The sequence below is a fragment of the Schistocerca gregaria genome, chromosome 5 (assembly GCF_023897955.1).
Source record: "Schistocerca gregaria isolate iqSchGreg1 chromosome 5, iqSchGreg1.2, whole genome shotgun sequence".
Lineage (NCBI taxonomy): Eukaryota > Metazoa > Arthropoda > Insecta > Orthoptera > Acrididae > Schistocerca > Schistocerca gregaria.
The window spans coordinates 174,061,023-174,077,192 of NC_064924.1; positions in this window are offsets into that span (position 1 = coordinate 174,061,023).

Below are 16,170 nucleotides of genomic sequence, written 5' to 3' on the forward strand. Positions count from 1 at the left end.
ATACAATACTATTCTCCCAAACATACATTATCACAAATTTCTTCCTCAAATTAAGAGCAACATTAGAAACTAGTGGACTTCTTTGAAACAGGAATGCTGACTATGACTAGTCTGTTTTATATGCCCTCCTTGCTTCATTCATCATTTATTTTGCTTCGAGGGTAGTAGAATTCTTTCTCTTCATCTACTTCATGGTCACCCGTTTTGATATTAACTCATTTCTTCCCAGTGTTATGTACAAGCAACACAGAGTTTGGAGTGTTTATTAATGAATGATGACTGCTGTATTTAGCTGGTGTGGTGATGTTTTGACTGCTTGAGCAACATCTGTTCTAGACCTGTTACTCCATGCAGCTACACCTAACACCACCGCCTTAACACTCCCTTATTAGATTGGTGTAGAGAATCAACCTTGCAACTCTTGTGATTTGTCTCAGGGTCTAGCTATGCTCTGCCCTGTTCTTCCTCGGCATATAATTCCTTGCTTCCACACAGGTGTCTATAAGTGAAATGGCTACAAAACAAAACACTGCATCTCCACTTAAATGAAGTGTAGATTGATTCCAATTTATTCTGTATATCGTCACAAGCTTTCATAAACAGTTACACATTACTTCGGGAGTTACCACTTCCAGAATGAACTAATACTATTGTCTCAAAAGAACTCTCATTAACATGTCTGTCCATAGTATATAACAACAATCACTTATATACATCAACCAAGCGGGATGGCGCAGTGGTTACCACACTGGACTCGCATTCGGGATGACCATTCAATCCCGTGTCCGACCATCCTAATTTAGGTTTTCCATGATTTCCCTGAATCGGTCCAGGTAAATGCCGGGATGGTTCCTTTGAAAGGGCGCCAACTTCCTTCCCCATACTTTGCTAATCCGATGAGACTGGTGACCTCGCTGTCTGGTCTCCTCCTCCAAAACAACCCAACTTATATACATCATATTCATCTTCCTGGGTGCTAGAGGTCCTCCATGGTGCCAGAGCTCCTTCATTCCTCCTTGCTCCATGGAAATTACAAATGCTCTCCAGTAGGTAGATTCCCACAGTATGTGGCCTGATGTTTAGAAACTAATTGCGATCATTCACATATTTTCTCTGAGTTCTATATTTGTTGTAGTGATACATACCCTTCCAAGAATGGCTTGGATCACTACAAGTTTTCAGAAATTTATTTCTTCGTAAAGTTTTTGACTAATTCTGAAACATAAAAATCTGTAATAAAGAGCTTATTAAGGCCTTTTTAACACATGCATGAGGAGTTTTGTGTAATAAGTTCGTTTTGTGAAGTTAAACTTCATGTTGTATGTACATAGCACTGGGAAGAAATGAGTTAAGTTTATAGAGATTCTCATTTCTGCTACTCTTCCTCACTTTCATCTCTCGTTGGTTTATTCTATGTCTACATTCCATACACGCTAGTCTATTCATTGAATTCAATAGGTCCTGTAAGGAAGAATGCATAATTAATTTTGTAGGTGATGTGGGGATATATAGAGAGCGAAATGTAGACAGACTTGCCACCTCTGACAGCAACTATGCCTCTAATCTAGCGGGTATTGAGCTGAACTGAGCTTGAATTACAGATATGGGAATGTCATTCTATGCTACTTCAATTCTAAGCAAGATATTTACTGTGTTGGCTGACAAGTGGTGATGACCCACCTCTTGAAAACCCATGACCACATACGTTTTCAGTGGGTGAGAAATCTTTAGGGCAACAGAATACTGTCTGTCTCGAGGTAAGTCAGGACAGCATAAGCAATACAAAATCTTGCATTCCAGTCTGCTGCCCAGAGTTTTTGTTATGCGAAACAGAGGTTATCTGGTTTTGTACCGAATGGCATCACACACTATCACCCAGTGTGCTGGACCCATATGACAAAGATGAATGCAATTTGGCAGTGATTGTTATCCTCAGAGCCTCCACACATGGACACATTCTGTACCAAAAACTGAAACTCAACTGAAAAAAACATGGTGTGGCTCGTGCAACCAGTGTACTTGTTGGGTGCCCCTGTCTATTTCCATATTAAGGAAACCACAAAATTGATTACCGTGCTGATAGTATATGGTGATCCAGAAATCAAAGTACATTTCTTCAAGTGATGCAAATGATGTGGTTGTACACTCCTGGATGGCTGATCAAACGATATATGCATACTCTTGGGCGATGATCGCATGGAGCCATTGAGATAATAAAAAAAATGTGTGTGTGAAATCTTATGGGACTTAACTGCTAAGGTCATCAGTCCCTAAGCTTACACACTACTTAATCTAAATTATCCTAAGGACGAACACACACACCCATGCCCGAGGGAGGATTCGAACCTCCGCCAGGACCATGACTGCAGCGCCTTAGACCGCTCAGCTAAACCCGCGAGGCATACAACATTCATGGCACCCTGAACAATGCAAGCAGCAATATTGCAAAAAAGATAAGTCACAGTCTTGAGAGGCCAGTATCCTGCCACTGTTGACTTCCTACACATGCTGGTAAATGTTTCTTCTTCACACAAGAGATACATCATCCTACAAACAATGTTCCAATTTGATTTCTGAATGAGAAGACCATTCTCTCTCATATACACTATCTACATGGCACTGTTTGTACCTACTTTGTGTGGTTGCATAAAATATTAATTGTTTGCTTATTCAAGTGTATAGTACACTTCCAACCACTTTCAAGGTGTTAGAATCTTAACAGATACCAGAGTAAATATAGTTTTGAAAATGAAGGTTAAAATCTGCAATCAATGCATATATTACATGATGGACAGATATTGCACTTTGGGGATTCACTTGGATAGGGAAATGCAGTAATGGGTAAGGGAACTTACTGGAGTGAAAGGCACAATTATGACTAATGGAAATTAATGGAGGTGTGTGGGACATGTAGTCAGTGAACGGATGATAGCTGGATCTAGGAAGTATTTTGCTGGATTATGTGAGATAAGAAAAGAATGAGACACCCTAATGCAAGGTGGGTGGATAACATTAGAAAATTCACAGAGTAAAATAACATCTGTAGCTGAAGGCCAAATAATGATTAGATAAGTCTATAGTCACATTGCTGGAAGGAAGTCCCTGACACTTCGTGCACATGGAGTGGATTGTGTGCATGTGACACACTGCTGCTGACATGAGTTCTGGAATTTGTAAACGTTGCCATCCCTACAACTCAAGGTTGAATGTTAGATTAGATTAGATTCAGTTCTCATTCCATAAACCCAATAATGAGATGATTCTCGTGGGTATAAAATAAAAAACACACCTCATTTAAATATAATTCTCATTTCTCTGATCATTTGTCAGATTGCCAAAGAATGTGAATATGTTACAGTAAACTGGAACTGATGATATTTTCAGAATCAATACACTGTCAGAATGAAACACAGTTATGCACTTTTAATAAATTTATCATACACAAAGTACCTAATCTTGACTGTTGTGACTAAGTAGCGTCAAAACTGAAATGTAACAGACACATTTACTTATGCTGGAATGTCAGTCTCTGTTAAGATATTCATCTGTAGTGTAGAAGGAGTTGCCTGCCAAAACGTCTTTCAGAGTCTAAGCTGTGAATGATCTGAAACCAAGTTTTTAATGGTTCCTAGCAATTTATTGAAAATGTGTGTTCCTGAATATTGGACCCCTTTTTGGGCCAAGGTAAGAGATTTTATGTCTTTATGTACATTTTTTATCTTTAGTATTGATGCTATGTATTGACATATTGTCTGGAAGAAGAAACATATTATTTGCAACAAATGTCATTAAGGAATAAATACAGTATACTGAGAAGCAATGGTTAGAATACCCAGTTTCTTCAACAGGCTTCTACATGATGTTCTTGAATTTACAGCATAAATGAGCCTTATTACACACTTTTGCACTCAAAATACTTTTGTTCAGTTTGACAAGTTACCCCAAAATATGACCCCATATGATACAATAGAATGAAAGTAAGCAAAATCTACAACTTTTTTATATTTATGTTTCCTGCATCTGACATCATTTGCATTGCAACTACAGACTTTTTAGGGACTTCAGCAGTTCTGTGGTATACCCTTCCTAATTAATTTTTTATCAAGTTGTAATCCCAGAAATTTAACACTGTCAGTGTCTTCTATCAGCATGTCTTCATATGTTATACACTTGCTGGAAGTAAATCTCTCACAAATTCCTAACTGAATATAGTGGATCTTTTCAAAGTTTAATGACAATGAATTTGCTTTGAACCATTTATTAATATCAGTGAAAATTTGATTAGCAGCTATTTTTAAATCTGTACTTGATTTGCTATTTATTACAATGTTTGTATCATTTGCAAACAAAACAAATTTGGAATCTGACAATGTAACAGACTAGAGATCGTTAGTGTATACAAGGAAAGCAGTGGACCCAAGATAATACCTTGAGAAACACCACAGTAATTCACTCCCAGTCAGATGAAGAATGAGTGCTTATTCCACAGGTATTCCAGGACTACACCCATTTTTTCATATTCGTTAGATATGATTCGAACCATTTTGCAGCACTGCCAGTGACACCATAAAATTCTAATTTACTTAAAAGAATGCTGTGATTTACGCAATCAAAGGCTTTTGGCGGGTCACAGATAATGTCACTAGTCTCTAAGTTGTTATCTAATCAATTAAGTACATTCTTACTGTACATGTAAATAGTTTCCTCTATATCGGAACCCTTAAGGAACCCAAACTGTAACTTTAAGAATATATTGTTTGGTCAGATGCTTAAGAAGACACTTAAACACAACATTTTAAAATATTTTTTAACAAGCTGGCAAAACTGAAATTGGTCAACAGCTTGACAGTATGTCTTTATCCTCCTCCTTGTGAAGAGGATTAACTTCAGGATATTTTAGCCGGTTTGGAAATGTTATGCTGATAAAAGATTGATTATGCATGTAACTTAAGATAGAACTCAAGTCACATGAACACTCTTCTCCATTTACATATGCAATCATCCATCGCCTGGTGACTGCTCTCATTCTGTTCTGACTCTGTATGCTATTTGCTGTGTTACTGAACTGTCTAGTATTTGCCTGCTATGTGGCACTTCTAACAATAACTGGTTTCACATTGTGCTTTATGAATGTTACATACATTGTTCTTGAAGTGGAATTTTGTGTTCAACTGGAGACAAGGATCAAATATTTTTCATGTTCATTTTGTAACCATGGATCCTGCACCACAGGCTACCTTACCTTTCTGTCTGTTAGAATGCAGAGGGATGGTGTGGTCATTGTGTCAGACCTGGAAGAGGGATCAACTCTGACAACGTGTCCAAGGCAACAACAGTAGTGTGCAAACAGTGTCGCCCTCCGATTCTTGTTGTGTAAACAAGGAAAGAAACCTCGGCCCCTGATTGCATTCATTTCTGTCATGCACAGACTGTTTTTGAACATGTCAGAGAAGACTGGCTGACAGTTGGACACAGTGCAAGGCATACTGGAAGGTCAGGCATCTTGCATCTGTCTGCTGTGCTCTGGATAAGAAACACTCACCTCAACAGGACATAATGGGCATTAATGTACTCTCACCTGAATCTCAAGCCCCGGTGGAGTCCCCTCAAAAACTGTTTATCACGCTGAACAGGTTAACACTGGTGCCTCTGTTTCCCTTTTCAATTTTCACACAGATTTCCAGTTGGGGGCACCATTCCTTCCCTCCACAGCTTGCTGCATAGTGGCATAAAAAAAGCATTGTCATCAAAGGACAAATCCTGATTATGGTGAGTACAAAACTCATATGACAACTCCACTTTCTTGCAGTTCACAATATGGATACAGAGAATCTCTTCACCCTTGATGCCTTTCCAGCTTTCAGGTTTGCCATCGATGATTCAGCCCACATAATCTTTGAGCAAATACCATTTTGGGAATTGGAAATCTTTAGTGAGGAGTAGGCTGACATTTACTCTGGAGTGGAGAGAGGGGGGAGGGGGGGGGGCTGCACAAGTCAAAACACTTTACAACGTAGATCACCTTATAGGCATTGGCACGTCCTCACTTTTTCCATGGATGGCCTGTGCTCTTGCACTGTGGGATGCTGTCAAGGCTTAATTAGATAGTGAACATTAGCATTAGATGTTACTGAAATGATGTCTGCTGGGGAATGGACAGCACTCTTGGTTATGGTTAAAAAAAAAAAAAAGACGACATTGAGAAAGTAGCACCTGTGTGTAGGCGTGTAGTATTTATAGTTGTAGTCAATTCCCGCTCTTATGATCAACATGTATCCCATTCTGAAACCAGATGGGCTTTTCTCTGCATTTGCCAACATTTTTTGAAGGTGGATCTTTTGGAAGCTGTAATGTAACATGGGATTCTTCAGAATAACGTTCCATTCTTATCCTCTTAGGCTGACAAAAGATGTTTGTGAGAGCCAAAACTGTAGGTTAGGTAGTTGGTAAGGATAAAATGTCCCACTCTGTGCTCTATCATTTTATGTCTGTGCAGATAAAGTGTATGTCACTTCAGCTCTGAACAACATCGGTAAGATGCAACTGCAACTAAACTTCTTCACCTGCTATGGTGGAGCTTTTATTCTTTGGATGTCACAGCTTGGCTGTGCCTTGGTTGTCAAGGAACAGTCACCCACACTCAAGAATGTAAATGAGCAGAAATAAATGAAATATTTTTTTCATGAACAGTCACTTACTTTCAATCACTAAGGTCATAGTAAGATACATGTTGTTTTAAATAGTCTATCATGAGCTATGAGATATATTCATCCATCACTGTAATTGAAGCTGTATATGAAAACCAGTGGGCATAAAATATGGAAGAATTACTGCTAAGTTGTTTATGTCATTCAGTAGCTTGGCCAGATTACAACTATCTTCCTGCACCTACTGATTGCAACAAAGTATAGAAGACCAAGAGAACTGTCATGTGGCACTGCATTGCAGGACAAAGCAGGTAATTAACTTTGAGAACAGTGATGGACAAATTCTGAGTGACAGATTGTGCCTCAAGTGCACAGCGTGAGATAATACCACAAAACACCTCATTGGCATTGGCCTGCAACAAGACTAGTCGCCACATCTTATTTGGCTCGCTGGTGCAGAATGCCAATTGGAGATGTGAAAAGCATTTGGGATTTTACAAGAAATTTTGAAGAGGATAAGACAAAAAGATGCTATGTTACCCTCAGCAACACAAATCAGCAACAGCGAAGATATAGGATTGTACACGCTGTGTTGTCACCCATGGTAATTATGATATTAAAGAAGTATTTCTGTAATTTGGTAAAACCCCAGTAAGTGTAAATTATTACCTTAAAAGAGATAAATAAGACCAATTAACCACAGTAACAAGGTCAACAACAAGAAACAGTTACACGTCAAAAGAACTGTTGACCCATGAATCATGAAATGTTACGTCAATGAATCAGATCTCTGCATGCTGTTTTCAAGGCTACAGGTGCAGCCATGTTTCTGACAGCATCGGCAGCAGTCAACCAATGATGGCAGTGCAGCAATGCAATGCACTGCAGCAGCTGACTGTGGCAATGGTTACATAGTGGTACATTGAGACATTGTTGTGCACATAAACAATGTGTCAGCAGCATGGTGCAGTTAGCAACTCGTTACGTGAACTGTACCAGCCCTAATTTTTTTTTTTTTTTTAATGGGGTGTTTTAGGTAATTTTATAACTGACTCTTTGGGTATGTTTCAAAACAAAATCACAGAATATGTAAGAGTAGAGATTATTGTGCAGTTATAGTGTAGTTCATTAGGAAATGACATGGTACTCTCTTAGGTCTTCAAGAAATTGAAGATATGCAAGTGAATAGAGAGAGAAAACTGTTATTTTAAGTTAATTGAACTAAAGTGCAGCCAAGAATACACACACAGTTGAACATTCCATGGGCATGAGTGGTGAATGGAAGTCGTCACTTGCTGTGATGGACCTTTCATTCTGTGCAGCTGCTGATGGAAGCTGTTATGGTGGACTGCCAAAGAATAATCAAAGCACCTGAATTAGCACTAGCCACATGACATTTCATTTTTCCACTGAAGGTTATGTAAATTGTAATGCAATGGACTTACTCTATAGTATATGGACCATAGAGGAGGAAGAGCCTTGTGCTCATTGTAAAGTAAATTGTAATAATGGTTAATCTGACAATATACGGTTGAAATGCTGGAATTCTAGTTAGTCTTTACATTATTTGGGGAGAGAAATAAGCTCTTTTTCCACTAATTCAAGAAATATTCTTGGAAGAGTAATCAAGAAGGGTGAAGAAGATTATTAGTTGGGACCAAATAGCAGGACCAGCTCTACAAGATAAATTTATAGGTGACCGTAGGATCCAGAAGATATTAGTAAAAAATTAAATTTAATAAAAAAAAGTTGTGTGCTATTCTGGGCAGATGTATATAATTGGTCGGTTCAATGTCTCCTTGTGAGCACTAGGCACATAATTGTTGTTACTAGATGTCAATTACTAAGAAGTGACATGGAAAACTCTGTAGATGAGATAGTAGAAAAACTGAAAAATTAGAACAGCTCAACCAGCTGCCAAACAGTATTAAAAATTTAAAACTCAAGGGGGAGGGGGGGGGGGGGGATAGCTACAAAAGTAAACTTATCATATAGTAAAATTTCCAAATAGAAGCAAACTTACACGAATCTTCAACTCAAGAAATAAAAATTAATCAAATTTCAGACAGTATAGAAATATTAGAACATAATAAAGCAATATTATGAAAAGGAAAATTGCCAATCACCATATAGCAGAGATACTGAGTTGCAGATAGGACAGCAAAATGAGTGTGCCAAATAAAGCTTCCCTCAGTTGCCTGAGACTGCAGAGTGAGTGAGTGAGTGAGAGGGAGAGTGTGTGTGTGTGTGTGTGTGTGTGTGTGTGTGTTTGATGGATGAAGGCCTTTAATGGCTGAAAGCTTTATTTGTGACAGTATTTTTGTTGTGCCTTTCTGCGACTCAGCATCTCCACTATATGTTGAGTGGCAACTTTCCTTTTCATAATAGTGTTATATTTCATCTCGGATTTTCTACTGCTAGAAAATAATAAAGACTTTATTGAAGTAACTAGTAACCCAAATGTCTTAACTAGTTCGGAGCAAAGTCAACACACATTAGTTGAACAGAAAGTAATATAAAGTTGAATTTGTCAACGCTACACTTAATTCTTTGACAATTACTGAAGAGAACCAAATGGAATTTCTAAGTCATAGTGAGTATGCAAAAGAACACGACTATCGTAAACCTCAGTATGAAAATAGTTATGTTGTATTTCACCATTTCAAGGAAGTACATTTAATATTAAATAATTCATAGGTACACTACATTTATGCTTTATGGTAACAAGTGTCTGAATGTTAATCAATATTTAAAGGAAGGAAGCTATGAGTTTTAAAATGAATATTTTGGCTCGAGACACACTGGAGGTGAGAATAGTAGAACTAAGAGTTGAGATACTTGAATATATACAAGATTTTAAGCTTTACTGCAGCAAGCATATAACTTTGTTACGACTGGACTCCAAATTTTGTTTGGTATTCTGTAGATGTACTGTATATGCTAATAAAATGAGTATGTGCATTGTTCAGTCCAACCGATAGAAGATACATAAGTACCTATTCTCCCAACCCAGGAGGAAGGGTACAGTAATTAATTTAAGAGAAATCACTGGTCATTAGTGATGTGATGGCTCTCTATGGGTTAGGAGAATACAGTAAATCACGCTTCCCGTAGCTGTATGTTAGTACCACCATCTAGTGCTGGTGATGATAGGGTCAGTTTTTAGGGTTTGTACAGGTTTAACTGAGACAAGTCCATCCTTTGGGGTATGCCAAACACACTTTAACCTCTGGTAGCTTGGTGAAGAACCCTACAGGTAAGGGATCCTGGTGTGTGGGATGCTATGAGATACTGTCTTTGGGGCTTGTATCTTCTTTCTTCCTTCGATCCGAAAAAACTCATTCTTAATTTTCTTTTTCTTACTCCTCCAACTGGACTACCTAGTCTAACACCCCTCTTTCTAAATTCACGTGTTTCTGTCACAGGAACCCTTCTTTTCCAAAGACCACATTGGCGTACTTACAACCTATCTATGTATGGTAGCATGGGGCAATAACACATGAAGAGAGACAAGAAACACATACTGTTAACTAACACAGACAATATAACTGGGAGAAATAAATACATTAGCCACAAAATAAAAACAGGAGGAAGAACAGAAACATAAATCTTGAGAATGTGTATACTGTTAAAAGTTTTGAGATGGGGTATGCCTAATTTTGGGTTGGTTTGGAGATTAAACAATAGGTGGACTCACGGAAAGGGATGACCGATGCCTAGGTCATGCGATGGAAGGAATGACCTGCACCATTTTTTTATGTAAAGAGTTGAGGAGAGGGACACTCGCATAGAGGAGATTAAAAGAGTAACTCAGCTCTTACAGAGCTATGATGCTGGTCAGTGAAAGTCATATTGCTGAAGTATTCTCCAAAATAGCTGAAGTATAATAGAGTTGCCTGTGCACTTGTATCCCAATTCTTCACATGTTGACAACTCTAAATCTCAGATTTGTAGTAAGTCAAGACGATTGTAGTTTAAAATGTCAGCACGTAACTCTTTACAGTAACGATGAAACTAATTTTTTTTTGTACCAATAAATTTGAAAAATGTATGCTCTTATGATTAATGACAAAGGCACAAGAAGAACTGTTACATCTGAGTAACCAGAACAAAGTCTGGATAAGTGAACTTACCGTTTTTTTTTTTTTTTTACATTCTTTGAGACAAAAAGGGAAACAGGGTACATGGAAATGCCATCCAAAGAAAGGAAAAGTCTGCAAAAGGGAGGAATTATTTGCTAGAATTTAGGATGTGGTGAACAATGGAATGGTTGGTGGGGCACGCATGACTGTTATAAATTAAGTATATTAGGTATGACTTGAACCTTTGTCGGATCAAACTGGATTAACTGAGAGACATTTTCAGAAAAAAAAAAAAAAAAAGAATTTTGCTTCAAAAGACTAAGTGTGGGAAATCATGCAAATAAAACAAACAATGAAACTATTATTACTTAAAGAACATTTTGTCATTATGGAGTGCTGTAATCAGTTAAGCATGTTGAGGTACACAACATTTTTCATCTAACTTCGGGGATCTGTAGTTTAACATGCAATTCTCTGGAATAAGATGTTCTACTCTTATCCTCTTAGGCTGACCAAAAACATTTGTGAGAGCTGAAAACAATTTAGATAGCTAGTAAATCATCATACTCTGCATGCTCTCATTTTATGTCTGTGCAGATAAAGTGTGAGTCACATCAGCTCTGGACATTAGCGAGACACGACAGTGAATGATCTTCTCCACTTGCTGTGGTGGAGCACTTATTTCCTGGACATTGTGGCTTGGTGGTGCCTTGGCGATCAAGGTACAGAGATACTTGCTCAAGAATGTAAATTAACAGAAATAAACAAAATATCTTTTTAAGAACTGCCACTTAATCATTTTCAATCAGTAAAGTCAGAGTAAGACATATGTATGTTTTAAACAGTCTGTCATGAGCTGCGAGATCTGTCCACCCACCACTTTAATTGAAGCTGTATATCAAAACCAGTGGGCCTACAATACAGGAGAATTATTGTTAAGCTGTTTATGTCACTTAGTGGCTAGGCCAGATTAAAACTCCCTTCCAGCACCAACACATCAGAACAAAGTGAAGACATCCGAGAGAATGGTCACATGCCAATGCATAGCAGAACTATGCAGGTAATGAACTTCGAGAACAGTGACCAGTAATTATCTACGAGGTAAACTAATACACACATATCCTGGCTGATAGATCATGTTTGAAGTGCACAACAACACGAGGTAACACCACGAAACACACCTCAAAGCTTACCAACTACTACACTTGGATGAAGAATCACAGGTCTTGGTGGTCAACACACCACTTGGATTATTTATGTCCTAACACTTAAGTTTTTGGGGGTGGACACTGCGTTGGCCATTTTCAAAGATTCCTCAAGCAACTGCTACAGGATTTTCTGGACAGCATTAATTATCTGGAGAATGTAGTGGTAACTGGAGCCACAATAGCAGAACACTTAGTCAACTTGCAGTGGCTGTTCCACACCCTCTAGTCCACGGGCCTCAAACGCAATCTAGAGAAATCTCTCTCCTCTTTTCTTTTTTAATCATCAATGGAATACCTAACACACATTGCCTCCTACATTAAGATTATGTCCATGCAGAAACTGGTTGTGAAGTCGTCATTGCACTTACTTTCTCCATGAATTTCAAGGAGCTCCAGTCTTTTTTTTGGAATGGTCGCATACTGTGGGAAATTTATCCCAGACACGGCATCCATTGTGTACCTACTAAGCAACCAGTTGGAAGAAGGGCATACCTTTTGTCTGGTTGCACGCATTTCAGGTCTTTAAGAAAGCCCTCTTGTCGGTCCCATGTCTAGCCACATTTCAAGCAGTGGTGGTGGTGTACACCCCTGATGGGGCCTGGGGGCCGTCCCGACAGAGAGAAACGGTTGGTTCTGAGCACCTGATTGTATTCATATCAAAGGCACTCAGTGCTGCAGACAGGTTTTCGCAAATTGAAAAGGAAGCGCTTGCAATCATCACGCTGAAGTAATTCCATGTGTTCTTCTATGGAACAAAGTGTTAGCTTATTATGGATCACAAGCCACTGGTCATCCTGCTCCATCCAAGGGAAAGCTACCTGAGAGGACTGTCCACCAATTCCCATGCTGGGCGCTTTTCCTCTGCCGGTACAATTATGAAATTTACTTTTGCAATAGCACTCAACATGCCAACGCGGATGCCCTGTCCCACCTTCCTATTGGCCCCAACCCATAGTTTCACCAAGATGAGATTTTGTGTTTCAAGTTGGATCATGAGGTTCTGCAGGTGATCAACACATTTCCCATCATGGCCAAGGACACCATCTAACCACAGGTCTGTCAGCACACCCAACAGTGTTGACAAGACTGCATTCTTGCTTTGACTCCAACTCACTGTAACTTTACTACCACCTATGCCACTAGCCAATCCTGTTGGAAGGTGTTGTCTTCCTCATCAGGAATCAATGGTCTCCCAGGGTAGTCCCATCGGAACACCTACACCTGACAATCTTATGGTTACTGCACTAAGTTCACTACACCAAACTGCTCACCCAGTGCTGTGTGTACTGGCCGAGCACAGACTGGCAGATCAAACATCTCGTCTGCAACTTCCAGCAATGCGAACAACTAGTGGCTCCCCGCCAGACATTATGTTCTTGGCTGATGCCCTAACACCCATGGGCATGGGTTCATCTTGATTTTACGGGCCCTTTTTTGGGTACCATCTGGCTGATTGTCATCAATGCATACGTCAACTATCTGTACATGGTCAAATGTCTGTCCCAGAGTGCGGCAGCTGTGGTTGCGGGGCTCAGTCGAATTTTCATTACTGTAGGACTTCATCTCACGTTGGTGTCAGATAGTAGATGGCAATTTCATACCCAGAAAGGGCTTTTACCACCTGCTGTTCCCACCTTTCCACCCCACTCAAATGGTGAGGCCAAAAGGCTTATGCGGACTTTTAATGAGGAAGTATATGGCCGACCCTTCTAGAGATGAATCAAACAACAGAAAATCCAGAATGCCTAGGCAGCCAGAGACTGGTTATGTGTGTGTGTGTGTGTGTGTGTGTGTGTGTGTGTGTGTGTGTGTGTGTGTGTGTAGGCGGGCGGGCGGGCGGGCGGGCGGGCGGGCGGGCGTGGGCGGGCACGGGCGTGCGCGCGTCCGATTCTAATGAAAGCCTTTTTGGCTGAAAGCTTACATGGTTGACAGTCTTTTTGTTGAGTCTATCTGCAACTCACCATCTCTGCTATATGGTGGGTAGCAACCTCTCCTGCCATGGATGAGGTAGTCTCATTTTTTTTCAGTTTCTACAGGACAATGTCAAAAGGTAACAAGAGTCCAGCAGCACTCCTACACGGCCATTGACTCCACATGCTCCTCCACCTAATGCAGCCAATGCTTAGAGGGCTGTCCACAGCATAGTCTCCATGCTTCCTTCTGGGCACTCGCGTGTGGGTGCAGACGTCAGGCTAAGTGGGTTCCAGGGGTCATCCAATAGCAACAGGATCACCACATGTTCATTCAGGACATGGGGGACTGGACAGAAACATGTCATCAAAATCAGCTCCACCCCTGGTGAGGGACCTAGCCAGCTACGTCACTGAACCCTACAGCAGTTCCTCATTGTAGTGGCGCTACCTTTTCTTCCTTTGCAACAAATCCAGTGCTCCCTCCTCTCCCACTCCTGAACAGTTCCTGCCCCTGGTTTCTCTATCCTATTAGCCAAGCCCGACCCCACCTCTGTTTATAGGACACCCATGACAGAAGCTCAATGGAGTTCCAGATTCTGTAGTGGCATCGACGGTGCCACACCCACCACTGCTGTTTCCTTCTGTGCCGAGACCGGATGTGGACATGGTGGTCTGTGCTATAAGCATTGACCCTGTTTACACCAATAGGAAGCTGGTGGTGCCACAGCAGGTGTCCCATACTTCTGATGACATTGGTTTGGTTCACGGAGGGCTAGGCGAGCATTTGGCTCGGCGAGAGTCACCTCACTGAGACACTGCTCACTGTTTCCCTATCCAAGAAGGGATGTGGTAAACCACCGAGGTATCACCTAGATGTCGGGCACTGGACAAAATCTTTTGACACTGACTATTGTCACAAGATGGGCAAGAATGACACGACAGCCATTTCATGTCCACTAGTGAGGAGCATGGCTATTAGGTGGCAACACTGCAGTTATATGACAGTACTTGATGACTGCACAGGTGCAGCCTAGCATCTCCTGCAACTCACTCTCTGTTATGTGATCATCACCCAGTGATTACTCTCTTTCTGTTCTGACTCCACATGGTGTTCACTATGTCACTCAGCTGTCTACTATTTGTCTGCAATGTAGCATTTCTAACACTGTATCTACGAGGGTCACTCCAAAAGAAAAGCACAGTATTTTTTTAAAACTCCATCTTTTACTCTACATGTTTAAAAGTTTTACAGTATTTAGATACATCCTTTAGGAACAATATTTTCATTTCTCCACATAATTTCCATCCCTCTCAACTGCCTTACGCCATCTTAGAATCAGCACCTGTATTCCTGCACAGTAAAATTCTGGACCAACCTGCCACTGTTTGGCAGCATGCACAAGGAGTCATCATCTTCAAACCTTGTTCCACGAAGAGTGTCTTTCAGTTTCCCGAATAGATGATAGTCCAATGGAGCCAGGTCAGAACTGTAAGGCGTGTGTTTCAGTGTTGTCCATCCAAGTTTTGTGATTGCTTCCATGGTTTTTTGACTGACATGTGGCCGTGCATTGTCATGCAACAGCAAAACATCCTGCTTTTGCTGATGTGGTCGAACACGACTCAGTCGACTCTGAAGTTTCTTCAGTGTTGTCACATATGCATTAGAATTTATGGTGGTTCCACTTGGCATTATGTCCACAAGCAAGAGTCCTTCGGAATCGAAAAACACCTTTGCCATAACTTTTCCAGTAGAAGGTGTGGTTTTGATTTTTTTTTCCTTGGGTGAATTTGCACATTGCCACTCCATTGATTGCCTCTTCATCTCTGGTGAGAAATGATGGAGCCATGTTTCATCACCTGTCACAATTCTTCCAAGAAATTCATTTCCACCACTCTCATACTGTTCCAAAAGTTCGCTGCATACCGATTTTCTTGTTTCTTTGTGAGCCACTATCAACATCCTGGGAACCCACGTGGCACAAACCATTTTTAATGCCAACACTTTCAGTATCTGCAAACACTTCCTTCCCTTATCCCAGTGTAGCGTGACAATTCGCTCACTGTGATGCGTCTGTCAGCAGTCACCAATTCGTTAACTCTCTGCACATTGTCTGGAGTGTGTGCAGTACGAGGCCTGCCGCTGCGAGGACAATCCTCAATATTGCCTTGCCCGCTTTCATCATGTAACCTGCTTGCCTACCGACTAATTGTAATGCAATCAACTGCAGCATCTCCATACACCTTTTTCAACCTCTTGTGGATGTTTCCCATTGTCTCGTTTTCACAGCACAGTAATTCTATGATAGCACATTGCTTCTGG